This window comes from Orcinus orca, chromosome 18 (genome assembly GCF_937001465.1).
Source record: "Orcinus orca chromosome 18, mOrcOrc1.1, whole genome shotgun sequence".
In the NCBI taxonomy this organism is placed as follows: Eukaryota; Metazoa; Chordata; class Mammalia; order Artiodactyla; family Delphinidae; genus Orcinus; species Orcinus orca.
In genome coordinates, this window is record NC_064576.1 from 58504919 (window position 1) to 58518617 (window position 13699).

The 13699-nt window shown below is 38.8% G+C and overlaps 1 long non-coding RNA gene across 1 annotated transcript in view; it reads left to right on the forward strand.

Annotated features, from left to right (window-relative positions):
• Positions 1-39: 39 nt before the first annotated feature.
• Positions 40-13699, forward strand: part of LOC117203100 (uncharacterized) — a 39768-nt gene continuing 26108 nt past the window's right edge. The window contains exons 1-2 of the long non-coding RNA XR_007473058.1: positions 40-955; positions 1780-1939. This is a non-coding gene — a long non-coding RNA (uncharacterized LOC117203100). The remainder of the gene's footprint in view (positions 956-1779; positions 1940-13699) is intronic.

Genomic DNA, 13699 nt, shown 5'->3' on the forward strand with positions numbered 1-13699 from the left:
TCCTCAGCCCCGCCCTTCATCGGCCCCGCCCCCACTGTCCCCGCCCCCCCCACTGTCCCCGCCCCCTCCCTCGCCTAGCACTTCCCCGCAGCGCTTTGTGGGCGGCTCGTCCTTTTCTTGACGCGAGTCCTACGTCAGGGAGCCGCCAGCCGCCTTGGCCCAGACTCTTACCAGCGGGCGCGGGATAAGGCGCAGCCTTGAATGAACGTGAGCTCTGGCCCCGCTTAACTCGTGGAAAATGTTTCCACGTAGTCTTTTGAAGTTATTTAGCGACCAGGACATAATTTCAAACCTCCTCCCCCTCGCCTCCCCAGTCGTTCCAGTTCACCTACTTGGTAGCTGGAGTGAAATAGGAGCCATTTAAAAATCTCCTGTGCTGGAAACATAGTAGAAGCTTCCCCAGTGTCCTCTTTTCTCCCTTCTCTCAATGTTAGTTGAATTGAGCAATACAGTTGTTGGTTGCTGACTTACAACAGATGCTTGCCCTTTTGCTTCTGTTGCTTGATTTAACGAAATTGTTAGTGTACTTTGCCTGTTGAGAAAATTAAACATGATTACCAAAAAAAATTTTTTTAACCAACAGCTAGATAGACATATTGTAAATGACATCTTCTGAAAGACAAGGTTGGTTTTGTGGGCATGCAACCTGTCCAGTGGAACAGGACCTCAGAAGGACTCTGAGGTCCTAGTTTCTTTCCTGTGCCGCATTATTAATAAATTCTGAAAAAGCCCACATATTTCCGTTTTGCACTGGGCCCTGCAAATGATGTGGGCGATCTTCTGAAAGGAGTGGTAGGGTAAGTGACCTCTGTTGGAACCTATGTTGTAAATATAGATGCCACTCAGGAGACTACCTGTCAGCATTTGTCCCCGTGGCCCAGGCCTATTTGGCCATAGTGACCTATGGACTGAACTAATCTGTGGAGCTGTGGATCGACTGGAATTCGGGCTGAAGGTAGCATTTATTTAATCAAAATAGTATTTTTATTCTGAGGAAGCATTGAAATGAAAAATTCATTTTACTTTCTACTATTTTTTTAAATTAATTATTTAAAAAAATTATTTTATTTATTTTTGGCTGCGTTGGGTCTTGGTTGCTGCCTGCGGGCTTTCTCTAGTTGTGGCGATCCGGGGCTACTCTTCCTTGCGGTGTACTATTTTTTAATACAAGTCACTGAAAATGGAATTTTCTTCAAACTGAGTTTCACAACTAAAATAGAATACTCAAGTTTGCAAGTTATTTAGAACTGATAGGAAATATTTGGAGAAGCTTAAAGGGGATTTATTTAATAAATTGATTGCTCTGGGGTGCAGACTAGCCTAAGAACTGTGAGATCAAGTCTTTTACTGAATGGTTCTTATGTTGATACAGTGTGATGATAACCGGAAGTAAAATTTAAAATTTATTTTACTCAACATAAATACAATTATAATATATAGCTCCAATAAATTTCTGTTTCTTCTTTAATATTATATATATAATTTTGTAATATATAATTTGAAAAGATATAAGTATGCACCCCCCCCCATATTCATTGCAACATTATTTACAATAGACAAGACATGAGAACATCCTAAGTGTCCATCGATGGGTGAATGGATGAAAAATGTGAGATTTTATGTATATTTGCACAATGGGATATTACTTAGGGATATTACTTTCTTATCCTTAAGAAAGAAGAAAATCTTGCCATTGGTTACAAGATGAATGAACCTGAGGGCATTATGCTAAATGAAATAAATCAAAGACAAATAGTGAATGATTTCATTTATATGTAGGCTCTGAAAAGCAGTTCAACATGATGACATAAGAAGAGCTTGAACTCACCTCCTCCCAGAGACACACCAAGTCTACAGCTACTTATGGTGCAGTTCACTCCGAAAAAGACGTGAAAATTAGCTGAGTAACTCCTTCACATCAGCAAACACATCAAAGCAGGTAGGAAAGGCTGAGACAGAGTCTCGCCATAAACCCAACCCCGGCATGGCAGCCCGCAATCCCAAGGGACCTCACAGACCCTGAGCTTCTCCCCAGGAATGAAGGGTTATCCCCTGCTTCAGGCCCTCCAACTTTTAAGACCTGCATCTGAAAAATGAATCTCTCAAACATCTGGCTTAGAAAACCATGAGAGCCAAAAGGCTGTTCTCCTCTCTTTCTTAATATCGCAACATCCCCAAATTGATACCACTTTCACCTTACTTGTCTTTCACTAATTTCAAAGCTTCACAAAGTAAAAATTACGTATTCCCACTTTCATGATTTCAGTTAGATTCATCCCAAGGTCTAATAAATTTTAATTATATTATTAAATACAGTATTGATTATATTAATACAAATATATATTTGAAAAGAACACTTAAAATATAGAAATTAATAAAAATTAAATCACCAATAATCCTACTATTTAAGAGAGAACTTCATTTAATTTTTCTGATAGGTTATTTTGTTACGGACCAGGTTTCTTGGTCTTCTTTTTTTTTTTTTTTTTTTGCGGTACGCGGGCCTCTCACTGCCGTGGCCTCTCCCGTTGCGGAGCACAGGAATGAGAACATACTGTTGAGCATAGGGAACTCTACTTAATGCACTGTGGTGACCTGACTGGGAAGGAAGTCCAGAAGGGAAGGGATATATGTATATTTATGGCTGATTCATTTTGCTGTACAGTAGAAACTAACACAACATTGTAAAGTGACTATACTCCAGTGAAAAAATAATTTTAAAAAGTTAGAGTGTGAGTTATTTTGCTATTCACCTTTCTGTGCCTGGCAAAAGAATATAGGAATTTGGGATTAATAAAAGGCTTTATTTTAGGTTTAATCTAATTTTGTTTTCATAAACTGTATTTAATAAAACATCTAATGGATTCTTTTATAACACAAAACTATCTGTAGAAGAAAGTTTTGCACATTTTAACATTTTGCATTTATAACAGTGATAGATCTAGCAACCCTAGGTTGACATCCTGAAATATATATTTTTGAAACATTACTGTGTTTGGAATTTTATCTTTCTATTAGTATGTATTAGCTTGGAGCAGACCAAGATCTACAAGAAAGGCAAAATCAATCCCACAGAATGAAACCTGATAAGTGTTTGTAAATGACCATTGCTTGCAGCCCAGACTAGCTCAGTTGAATTTGAGAAGACATAGCCAGTATCTCCTGATTCTTTTAAATTCTGATTTTTTCCAGTCTACCTCCAACTAAATTAAACCATAGAATATGGAAGTCAACAATGTTATATAAACACTCTAGGAACATTATGTTGTGAATAGGAAACGGGGATTGAGCCAGTTCTAAAAATGTTTTTATTGGGATCAACAAGGGAAGAAGAGAGGAGTTTTTAAAACTGTGAGTAAAATAGGTGAGTGGAGAATAAGAATAATAGGAGAATAAGATGTGTGAATAGGAGAGATTTTTATAGATTGAAACCTGATTCAAAATGAAAGAACTAGAAAAATGCCAGGACCATTTTGAACTTATTATTAAGTGGTAAGGAAAACAGTGATAATTTTATTATTACATTTGGATTGCCTGGTATAGAAAAGACTATTCCTGCAAATTTGACAGATTTCTGGTATTTTCACAAACCCGTTATATAAAATCATAGGCTAGGATGTTTCAGGAATACACTTAGGTGAAGTCAGAGCTGACATAAGAATTTATATCTCACTTTAAATTTTATCATCACTTGATAAAACTTGGTTAATAAACAGACTTTCTTTATAAATCTGGTCCCACATTTCTCAAAGTGACATTAAGAAACTCTAATTCCATAGGATTTTATTTAGATTCATGTTTCTATGATTAAATATGTGAATGGTAGGCTAGACAAGGGAGGCTTCCCTGAAAAGTTAAGGTGCTACTGTGCATTATGAATCTTCCATTGAGAGGTATGGTACCATTTTTGTCGCAGAGCATTCTGACAGATTTGTGTCATCTGGAACACGGTTTGGGAAATATTGATCTAGTTTAGTTTGGTCATTTTCCCATTGAATTAGACCCAATCATAATCTTTTTCTGTTAATAAAGTCCTTAACTCTTTATGTTCCCTTAATCATTTGAGGTCTCTATCTTAGTTTTCAATACCATAGTATCACCCATTTCTCAAACAAGAAACTCCAAGCAATTTTACACTTGACTGCTTTTGATTCTATCAATACCTCCCCCATCAACTGCCAAGTCATGATGCATTTTTTTCACAGAATTTCACAAATATTTCTCACTTTTTATTTTTCTGGACTTACATCCTCATCTGGGGGCTTTGATCAACACATGCTTAGGCTGTTTCAGCCTTTTCAATAAGCCTAACTTCTCTGCATGGAAATTTGTTTTTGTTACTGTTAAAGGTGTCACCCCTCCCTCTTCTTTCAACCATGATGCTGTCCTTGGTTTCCTTAGAGGAAACACTTGTTACCTTATAGTACTTCCCATGTAATTTTAAGAAGGTTATGTGCATGATTCCTATACAAATAAAAACTGCACATGAATCAAAGATTTTATTCAACTCATTAAATGAGGGACCAGTAAGTTGTTAAAACTGTTCAAATGGGAGATTGAGTTACAGAGATTTATGTTTTCTGCTAGATAAAATCAATTCATATTAATTACTATGAACAGAAATCATTTGCATTGCTATTAACTGGAATTCTTTGCATTGCTATAAGTTTTTTTATAATTTAACTTCTACCTCTATAGGGTTGTAAAACAGTGTAGTCAAGAGAACATCAATCACAGATGCACATCCCCATGAAATAGGATAATACCCAGAGTGTCCTTAGACAATACCCAGTTCCACTGGGTTTAGCTTGCCAGGGAAGGCCTAGCACAGTACTACTAGATTTAAGAGTTTTAAGGCTTTTAATGAGAACTCACAAGAAAAGACTTTTTCTAGTTAAACAAAATTAAAAATAAATTTCCATGTAGATTTAAATAGTCTATGATTTTAACCTCTGAACAGTACCCCACTTCCCATTCCTCAGGCCCCCAAATACTGAGCTAAGTATACAGTCCCCTGATAATAACTGCATGTGGCTGTAGAGGTGTGCATACATTTTGTGGTCTTGAACATATCTCTGTGAGCAAGGGTAGCTGATCCTTTCAAAGATGAAACCCAGGACTTCCCTGGTGGCACAGTGGTTAAGAACCCGCCTGCCAATGCAATGGGACACGGGTTTGAACCCTGGTCCAGGAAGATCCCACGTGCCGTGGAGCAACTAAGCCCGTGTGCCACAACTACCGAGCCCATGTGACACAACTACTGAAGCCCATGCACCTAAGCCTGTGCTCTGCAACAAAGAGAAGCCACCGCAATGAGAAACCTGTGCACCGCAAGGAAGAGTAGCTCCCAGTCGCTGCAACTAGAGAAAGCCCGTGTGCAGCAATGAAGACCCAATACAGCCAAAAATAAATAAATAAAATTAATTAATTAATTTTTAAAAAAGCATGAAACCCACACATTTGAGCTCTTTTAGCACCACTCTTTAAAATGGACACTACTGACAGCATAATTCAGTTATAGTGGGGATACTTGTTCAAATCAAGCAAATAAACAAATAAAAATCCTTACCAATTCATTGGATGCTTTGTCCTTTTGGTGAATGAGATCAGGTCCTTTCAGAAAGCAAATACCCCTGAGAGGCTGGCTTGTTTATGCATTAATCAGCCCTTTAACCAACCAGTACCTCTGAAACTATCTGTGGTTAACTATGCATATATAACTTCCAGTGTCATTGACCAATATAATAAAAATGACTTTCTAGTAAAATGAGACCAAAAAACCCACAAAGGCCAAAATACATGGTCCAATTTTTAATTATTATATTCAACGATGTAAATTACATTTCAGTAAATATAATTAGAACAACGAAGAGCCCAAAAGAAAATAATCATGAAAAATGTTTTTTTTGAATGTTGCTGTAGGTGGATAACAGAGAGAATCACTAATAACTTTTTTTTATTCCACAATCATAAGTAAATTAAAAGTTGAGGGCTTCCCTGGTGGCGCAGTGGTTGAGAGTCCGCCTGCCGATGCAGGGGACACGGGTTCGTGCCCCGGTCCGGGAAGATCCCACATGCCGCGGAGCGGCTGGGCCCGTGACCCATGGCGACTGAGCCTGCGCGTCCGGAGCCTGTGCTCTGCAACGGGAGAGGCCACAACAGTGAGAGGCCCGTGTACCGCAAAAAAAAAAAAAAAAAAGTTGAATCAAATAGTGATTTCCATATATAAAATGCTTATATGCATACTTTGAATGAACATAATGCATATCAATACTAAAAGTTTCAATGTGGCAAGTGAGTTTGCTTCTTGTGTGTTACCTTATTAACCTAGGAATTGATAACCGTGTTACCCACAGGGGATAGTGGATGTCTAAACTATTTCTACGTTGTGTTTTAATGGCACCATGCCGGGGAAACCAGTCTCAAGGAGGTGCATTGCAAAAGTGGCAGAAGAGATTTTACAAGAATTTTAGCAACTTGGGATATTCATTTTTGGGTAATATTTTGTTATGATATAATTTAAAAGTTACAGAAAAATTGCAAAATTAATATAAGAAACCCCTGTGTATCATTTACTCCTTTTGGACACTTAGTACTTAAATTCTGAAATAACCTAGTACCATTATTGAAATCAAGAAATTAACACTGATAATAACTCTATTATCTGATCCACAGTTCACATCTAAATTTTGTCAGTTTTCCCTTTGATTATTCAAAGTGTGTATGCATGTACGTATGTGAGTGTGTGTGTGTGTGAGTGTGTATCTACCCCTCTCAATCCAGTATCATGCATTTAGCTGCCACATCTCTGTAGTATCCTTTAATCTAGAGCTGTTCCTTAGGTTTGTCTTTTCTGATCCTGATACTTTTGAAGAATACAGACCAGTTACTTTAGTCTTAGAATATCCTGTAATTTTGATTTTTTGATGATATCTCATGATTATACTCAGGCTTTTTTTCTTCTTATTTTCAGCAGAACTCTCTCTGAAATAATGTTGTATCCTCAGAGCATCATACCAGAAGGCACAGAGGCACATAGTGTTTGTTTATTCCAATATCAGTGATTAATGTTGATCATGTCGTTAAGTTGGTGTTCTCCAAGTTTCTCGATTGTAAAGTTAATAATTTTACCTTTGTAATTAAGAAATAATGTATGCCTTGTGACTATGTAAATGTCAAAGATTGAGTTCCCCAGGGAGCAGATTCTGAGATGGACACTAGCCTGCAAAAGTTTAACAGAGAATGCTCTTGGGATAATACTTGTGGAAGGGAAGGGAAGGATACAGGACTGGGCAGAGAGAAGTCAAACTGCAGTGCAGTCTCAAATGGGCCTCAGTGGATCCTACAGGATATTCTGAAGATGGGATGACTGTTAAGTGCTGTCCTGAGTTGATGAGAGGGCTGGGCTTTTATACACTTGCATTGAGTAGATATTGTCAGGTGCCCAAAATAAAAGGTATGACCTTGGGTGAGATGGGTCTCTTTCGTTGGAGCAGTTTCCAAAAAGGGCTAATTGACCGCTGGAGTTGGGCCTACTCACAGACCTCCAGCAGCTGGGGTAAAAAGTCCTTCACACCTGAAGTAGGATCTGAGAGGCACATCACAGCATCCACCAGAGTAGCTTTCCTCTTATTAAGCTTTTAGTCACTAGTTTTAGTACTCACTGATGCTTTTCTAACTCTGTTATTTCTTCTCTATTTATTAGGTGGCATTCTACTGTAAAGAAAAGCTTTCCCTTCTCCCTTATTTGTTTGTTTATTCATTCATTCACTATTTTTTTATCATATTGTACTCATTAATTTTTATTTTTCAGTGGATTATGTAATCCACAACTAAGATTATTTATTTTAATGCTTGAATTGTGCCAGATTTTGCAAGCAGCTCCCATGTCTTTTTGATATGTTCCCATCATTCTTTAAGCAATTCCTTACTTTCTGGAGTAACAAGATGTTATAGGCTTATCCCTGTCCCAGAGCTAGAATTAGACTTTTCTCCAAGGAGGCCTGTATCTATAAACTAAGATCTGGGAGCTAAGTGTGCTTGTTGCTTCCGGTATGTAATAGCTTCTGGGTCCTTTCAGGAGACCAAACTAGGATGGACACACACACACACACACACACACTTTCCTGTATGTATATATTCCTATATTTATTTCTATATTTTTCTCTATACATATTAAAATTAATGGGTTCATACTGAGATCCCCAATTCCTATCCGACATCATAGGTCTAGTCTTCTCCCCTTTCTGTACTTGTAATTCTCCCTTTCATCTTCTCTATTGTCATTGATTTTTAGTTTAATTCCCTTGCAGTCAGAGAACATACTGTGAAAAACTGCAATCTTTTGAAATTTACTGAGACATTTTTGTGACCCAGCATAATGTCTATCTTCATGAATATTCTATCTGCTCTTGAAAATAATATGTATCATTGGGTTGTTGATTGTACAGTTTATAAATATTCATGCAGTCAAGTTAGTTGATAATGTTGTTCAGATATTACATATCTTTACTAACTTTTGTCTAGTCTTAAAAGTGTCCTATTAATTATTCAGAAAAGAGTGTTTAAATGTATAACCGTGATTGTGGATTTATCTATTTTTTCCTATAGTTCTGTCAGTTTTTGCTTCATGTATTTTGAAACTCTGGTATTAAGCATGTAAGCATCTCTTATTATTATACTTTCCTGATATTATTATTACACCTTCTTTGTCATTATGAAGTGTCTTTGTCCTTTAATTGGAAGGTTTAGTCTATTTATATTTAATGTAAGTATTGATGTGATTAGATTTTGGTCTTTAGCTATCTATTTTCTATTTGTCCTGTTTTATTATTTCTCTAATTCTTCTTTCTAGATTTCTTTTGGGTTTGTTAAATATTTTTCAGTATTCCATTTTCAGTATTTGGTCAGTATTCCTCTACTGGCCCTTTAGTTTTACCTCTTTATATTTTGCAAGTGGCTTTTCTAGGAATCACAGTATGCATTCTTTTTTTTTTTTTTTTTGCTGTACACGGGCCTCTCAGTGTAGCGGCCTCTCCCGTTGTGGAGCACAGGCTCCAGACGCGCAGGCTCAGCGGCCGTGGCCCACGGGCCCAGTCGCTTCGCGGCATGTGGGATCCTCCCAGACCGGGGCATGAACCCGTGTCCCCTGCATCGGCAGGCAGACTCTCAACCACTGCGCCACCAGGGAAGCCCAGCCAGGTCTTTTATTCTCTTGACTCTTGAACCTTTTTGAATGAATTGTTCTTCTGCATGTTAGGTTAGCAAGAGAGTAAATAAATATACCGAGAAACTTGTCTTTTCTTATGCATAAGTTAACAATGGACTGTTGAGAAGAATGCTGGTTTGTGTGTAGAGACTCTCCTCCTCATCTCAGCCTTGCAGCTGGAAGCACTTTTACCACTTGTGTGTAGAAGGAGTGCTTTTTGTGACTACTATGAAATGAAGGGCAGATTATGTATTAGTTTCTTATTACTTATGTAACAAATTACCATAAATTTAGTGGCTTAAACAACACAAATTTATTATTTTCCTGTTCTGGCAGTCAGACATCTGCAATGAGTCCCCCAGGGCCAACATCAAGGTGTTGGCGGAGATGCGTTATTCTGGAGACCCTAAGTGGACTCAGACCCTAAGTGGATTCGGACCCAGACCAGCAGGGAAGCCAGTGTCGCTGGACAGAGCCAGGAGAGTTACAGGAGATGAGCTCAGAGAGTCAGGGCTGGGGCAGATTGTACAGGAATTTCTAGGCCCCAAAGGACTGGGCCTTTTAGTCTGCATGAGGTGGGGAGCCATTGGACACTTGAGAGCAGAAGACTGTTTCCAGAAGGATCCCTCTCACTGTTGTGTGTGAACAGATGTTTAGGGTGGGGTAAGAACAGAAGCCAGGAGACCAGGAAGCAGATTATTGCAGTCATCCAGGTGACAGATGATGGTTTGGGCAAAGGTGGTAGCAGTGTGGGGTGATGGATATATTTTGAAGATTGAGCCAACGGTATTTCCTGATGGAGAAGATATTAAATGTATTCTTCTCTTTCTCTCTCTCTCTCTCTAAATGTAAATATAAAAGGAAAAACAATTGAATTCTCCCTTTGAACTACTCCTGGAGCATAGGAACAGGTGTGGAGAGCGTGGAGACTTACACAAAACTATTGTCAATGGCGTGAAGTAGGAGAGCCTCAACAGCTGTAAAAGGAACCTTCCCATTTTGCTGTGTGCGGCTGTATCTTTGAATCTTTTACAACAACAGTATAGCTTTATGTTACTCGTATAGGTTTTTTAAAAGTTACGGGTAAGACTGACAACTTTTACCAAGGACACATTTCTCTTCCTTTATGCAACATGTATGCCATTTTAACATGAGCTTTACAGAGATGCTGGTTAATCAAGAGAAATAGTTTGCATCTACAGTTAGCAAGGGCACTGCAAAGTGCCATCGAACCATCTGATAAATACAGCATTAGAAAGAAAAATTCAATCAAGAATGGAACAACTATATTTGTTATTGACTCAGGAGACTGAGATGTAAATACAATTGAGGTTAACAGATACATGATTATAGATTGTGGTGCATTTGTTTAGAAGGGAGAAAAGTTTACTGATTGAAAAGAAAATAGTGGTCAAACCATACTGTTAGAACGCTTGAAGGGAGAGAGGTACAGGCTGCCCCCCCTTTTTTTTTTACAGCAGTCCCATAGTGCAGTATTATTTGATAAATTCAGTATAGATTTCCACATTTTTCATATTGATGTGGAAGGACAACTAATTAGAATGAGTGTGGCTCTGTAGATGCTTTTTCCCAGAATATCAAGCCTTTCTCTGAACAGAGAGGCTTTTCTGGTATTGAATATATTTTTTGAAGCATATGTAAAAATAAACTGAATGCTTTTTTTGAAATTAAGATTTAGCTAAGTGTGAGCACATGCATACAAAAATGCCTTGTGCTTCAGAGGACTCAGTGCAATAATTATAGGAAAGTGCTCCGTAAGTTCTGAAGCACTACAGTGATATAAGGCATTGTTTTCCTTCTCACTTATCTGCTTTTGAAGAGGTTTGAGATATTCCAGACACGGTTTTCTAGATATGTATAATGATGCATTTAAACACTGTTTTTAAAAAAATGAATAATTTGAATTGGAAAATTCCTAAACTCCAGTGGAAGTTTCCTTAATTTTGGGAGCTCCTTCTTCCTCATTCTGGATAGTGATAATCTTTATTGTCTTAAACCCAAACCAGAAACAAAATTTCTTCCTCTCCATCATGTTCATGGCTAAGTCTTGTTGATCTCCTCTTCTCTCTGATGCTATGTATTTGTAAACTCAGATTGTTTTGGTTTTAGAAAGGTAATCTAAACCCTATAATTCCAGAAAACATGTCTCCAGCAGGGTCTAGAACAGCTCCCAGGAATCATATACTTTAATATTTCTTCAGTGAAACATATGAATAGTCACACCAAGTGGGTAACTAAAAATTACGCATAGTTTCATAGCTCAGGGCAGATTTTGCCACAAAAGACTTTAGATCAGGTCAGGTATTGTTACCAAATCAGTTATTAAGAATTATTTTTTAGTGTCCAGAACTTTTGGGCTTTGGAATTGAGGATAAAGGATTTTGGAATTGAGGTTAAAAGATTGTGAGCCTGTTGTGTAATGGTTTCTGGAGGGCTTGATGCTACAGTTCTCCCATCTCCGATTCATCCCTTATATTAGCAAACGATTTCCACATTTTGTGCTTCTTCACTTCTGCTACCATTGTTTTTGATAAAACTGGGCTGTTCAGTTGTAACCATCATCAACTCCACCTTCCACAGACGGCTTTCCACCGGCACCAATGTGTAGTTTCTCTGCCTACTTTTTTCAATGGCAGTCCCATACCTCAACTGTTCTTTATTATTATTATTTTTAAATTTTTCTTTGAATTTTATTTTATTTATTTTTGTATACAGCAGGTTCTTATTAGTTATCCATTTTATACCTATTAGTGTATATATGTCAATCCCAGTCTCCCAATTCATCAACTGTTCTTTAGATCCGACTTCCTCTCTATTTCCCAATCTCTTGTTTCTTACCTATTTTGTAACAAGGGACCAGTGGACTGTGATTATCCCCTGATCTTCACAACAATCTCGGGGTGCCTGAGACTTCAAGTTTATAAAAGTTGTGGGTGAGAGAATTTTGCTCATTATCTCGATCGAGTGACTCTGCTTCGGTGTTTGAGGGCATTTTCTATGGAATAAAGGACAGAGTTGGTCTATGGCTACTCAGAAGTTCTTCTTAGTCATTTCTATTCATAGCCCTGTTCTAGAATGATGAGATTGCTGGACAGCCGATGCTAAGAAAGTGTCAGCCATGGTGTAAGAATTTCCTTGTTAGAACAGGATCGTTCTGCCCAGGGAAGGCTTACCTAGAACAGAATGAGGCTGCCTTCTGCACGGGCATGCAGGACTGATAGTCTATCATCAAAAAGCAGATCTGAAAAGGAAATGTAACTTTCCCTCATTCTTCCTTCTTATTACCGCTCTATACAATAACATTTGAGAGAAAAATATCACCTATTTTTCTAAATAAAAATAAATCTGGGCCTGATTTCCCCTGTCAGAAGTTGGTAAAAGTCCAGTTTTGTCACTGATGACAGGAAGCAACAATCCCCCTACTTTAGAAGAATCCAGGTCCTAGTCCAGAAACTTTGAGATGCTCGTGTCTACGGCTGTGCAGTGGAGGGAGGCTGGGAAGCTCACTCGCTCTATGCCAGCATCAGGCTTGGAGTGCTCTTGGCAAGGCGCCTAACAGAGGCCTTACTAACTGGCAGATCTTTCGCACTTGTAGAAGTACTCACCCCTTTACTTTCTGAGTCTCAGGAAAACCTTGGCATAAGCCATCACTCCCAACTGCAGTTTAAAGCATTCGTTCCCAGCCTCTCTGCATGTGACGTGACACACCCTCAGTGCTCCTGAAACAGGCCTGTGGACCAGCCCCTTTTGGAAGGAACCTCAGACCTTTAGAGACAGGTGCAGGTAAGGAAAGGAGATGCCTCCTTTTTAAGTCCATATTGGTAAAAGAGTCCCAAACAATAGTAGATTGTTCTTGTTTTTTTCCTATTATATGAACACCAAGGGAAAACCAAGATGGGGATAGATTAGTTTGACAGGCTGCCAGACCTCACATGTAAATTTTGCCTATTTTTTTTTTAATTTATTTATTTTTGGCTGCGTTGGGTCTTCGTTGCTGTGCACGGGCTTTTTCTAGTTGCAGCAAGTGGGGGCTGCTCTTTGTTGTGGTGCGTGGGCTTCTCATTGCAGTGCCTTCTCTTTCTGTGGAGCACAGGCTCTAGGTGCACGGGCTTCAGTAGTTGTGGCTCGCAGGCTCTAGAGTGCAGGCTCAGTAGTTGTGGCACATGGGCTCAGTAGTTGTGGCTCGTGGGCTCTAGAGTGCAGGCTCAGCAGCTGTGGCACACGGGCTTAGTTTCTCCGCGGCATGTGGGATCTTCCCGGACTGGGGCTCGAACCTGTGTCCCCTGCATTGACAGGCAGATTCTTAACCACTGCGCCACCAGAGAAGTCCTGCCTATGGTTTTTAACTCTGGAGGTTCCTTTGCCTACATTTTTCTCCCCCTTTCTGTGGGATATAGTCACGCAGTTCCTCCTAACAAGCAGTTACCTCTTTGCTCTTTAGCTAATAATGTTAATATTTGTCACGTGTTC